Genomic DNA, 2,616 nt, shown 5'->3' on the forward strand with positions numbered 1-2,616 from the left:
TTATAAACATACCAAAGAATTTGACATTTATTCTGCTCATGTTTTGAATATAGAGCTACTTTTTTAAGGTACACAGATAAATAATTACTTCCATTTCCAAATCAACTTATGTTTCACTTTAATTACAAAAGATAATGAAATAGTTATAAATTTTCTGTACAAGTTTTACACAAATTTCACTTTAAATTCCAAAACTTTAAAATTATTTTATTTATTTTGAGCATTATTTATACTCTGTTCACCAAACTGACATAAATTTGTGTACAAAAGGAAGGAGATTTTTTTATTTCATAGACCCCAAAATTAAATTATTTAAAAAGATTTTGTGGGGATAATATTTGCAGATCACACTATAAAAATAAGCATCTTATATGATTCATTTTCACTGGATGAATGAGAAGGAAACACTGGCTGAATGTTAATCTTGGGTTGCTAGGAGACCAGACGTTTTGTGATGTCACAGCTACTCAGGTTGAGAACCATTGTGATGGCCTAGCAGTTTAAATGTGCAGGCTTGCCAGAGCAGCATTTGAAGCTGTAGTGCTCAAAACCATGCAGAATAGAAAAGTAGCTGCAGAAAAAGTTATTTGAGATGGCACTTGTTTCTTCAGAAATTCAAGATAAGTTTCCTAAAGATGGGTCAACTGGCTCAGGAAACTCCAGTAGATCTCTATTTTGTGATCAAACATTCTCTGGGGACTTGGACTTGAGGTCTATGATTGAAGAAATTGATTCTCTGACTTTGTCAGAAGGATCCTTGATAAAAAGACCATGTTACACACATTGTGACTCTGAACCAGTTGGAGATAATGATTTTCGTTCTCTGAAATTTCCAAGAAAACTCTGGAAAATGTATGGGGGTGACCAATTTAAATCCATCTGGTGGGATGATAATGGATCTTCCATAGTGATTGATGAAGATGTCTTTAAGAAGGAAGTTTTGGAAAGAAAGACCCCTTTCAGAATATTTGAACCTGGAAGTATGAAAAGTTTAGTTATACAGCTAAAGCTTTATGGGTTTAGGTAATTGCAGCAGAATTTTCAAAGATCTGCTTGTCTAGCTGTCTTTATGGCAGAAGAAAAAGAAGTCTATATTTTAAACAAGGTATTCACAAAGTTTAGTTACATCTTGGTAACTTAGATATAAAATTTAATTTTGTACATCAATCTATGGTAACATAAATGGAAAGCTTTTTTGAAAATTGTATAAAACTACTAAGGCTATAATTCTTAATTTTTTATAAAAATGAGGATAGTGCCTTAAGTAGTCAAGATTATGATAAACTTTGCTAGCAACTATGAATCTTAACAGAAATCTAAATAAAGGTATTAAAGCTGTTTTCAAAAGTGGCTTTCACCGTTACTGCAAATGCTAACTTCTTAAATTTGATGACTGTATTATTTAAATGTGTATATTCGAAATAAGGAATTTCAAAAAATAGTCAGAATTGCTCATATTTTGGTGATATTATCTTTGCATTGTAAACGTGAAATCTGAGGTTTTATAGGTTAGGCTTATTGTAGTCTTCTAATTTGGTTTAAAATATTACTAAAATCTTTCCACTTTGATTGTAGCTGCAATTCTACCATATTTCAAATTTTAAACGAGGCTGTCCCCAAATTTTAGTGAGAATAAAAATAAGAGTTGAGATTAAAAATGTCTCTCTGGTATCTTCATTGGCTGAAGATTTTAACAAGAAGCACTTTATAGGAGGGGGTAATATAGATAATCATAATTCTGATTTTGTGGCTGACACTAGTGGAGAAAGTGCATTTTTACCTTCTCCTAATTTAAACATGCCTCTTAACAGAAAGCTCTCTACTAGCCATATAATTGGTGATACAAATACCCCGATCAGAGGTGATTTTTCTCCTTCATCATCAGTGTCAGTTAGACCACGAGAACAAATTACAGTGGATCAATGTGCTACTTTAAATCAGTTGACCACTATCCACAGGCACTCCCAAAGCAGCTAAACTGAAGCAAATGGCTGTGCTGTGAACTTCATTACAACTAAAACTTCTAATTCTCATTACAGCATCTTGTCTCCCATACAGGGCAATTATTTTGGACTGATGGTGGAGCCTTCTACTTTTCCAAATAGATATCACAACATATCTGCCAATGAAGGTCGTTTTTCTAAACTTCAACCAGGGAGCGACCCACGGTTTCCATTGCCAGTGATAGCTGATACATCAACTACCTCTCTTTCAAGGCCAACTCATCAGCTATCTTCAGTTTAATAACGTCATCCTAATTACAATTGATCTACCAGAGGACTACCAGATTATGCAGGATAGCAAAGATTAAAATTTATGATGGCAAATGTCGAAATATATCTGCAATATTCTTATTTGAACAATAAACATAAATGTGTACCTGTATTGTCCTTATATTTTTTAAAATAGAGTAAAGATTTAAACGCGAGACTAAGTTAGCATTTAAAGAAAAAAAGAGATATTTGATTGATATGATCATTTGATGGAACAATATGAGAGTAAATTTATACAATTTCTTGTAAGGAAGAAGAGAAAATGGAAGAATTTGGAAAAAGACAAAAACATGGAGAGAGGGAACAGTACTAAGTGGTTTCTGGTTGATCCTGGAAAGTATTT

At 32.7% G+C, this 2,616-nt stretch overlaps 1 long non-coding RNA gene across 3 annotated transcripts; it reads left to right on the plus strand.

The window, feature by feature from the left end:
• Positions 1 to 842: 842 nt before the first annotated feature.
• LOC140693918 (uncharacterized) lies at positions 843 to 2,335 on the plus strand. Of its 3 annotated transcripts, none has more exons than XR_012069626.1 (2): positions 843 to 1,105; positions 2,059 to 2,335. It is a non-coding gene; the product is annotated as an uncharacterized lncRNA (long non-coding RNA). The 3 variants fall into 3 exon arrangements; XR_012069628.1 differs by having other exon boundaries at positions 898 to 989; positions 2,040 to 2,335; XR_012069627.1 differs by having other exon boundaries at positions 916 to 1,105; positions 2,040 to 2,335.
• The last annotated feature ends 281 nt before the right edge of the window (positions 2,336 to 2,616 follow it).

This window comes from Vicugna pacos, unplaced genomic scaffold (assembly GCF_048564905.1).
Source record: "Vicugna pacos unplaced genomic scaffold, VicPac4 scaffold_20, whole genome shotgun sequence".
NCBI classification, from domain to species: Eukaryota; Metazoa; Chordata; class Mammalia; order Artiodactyla; family Camelidae; genus Vicugna; species Vicugna pacos.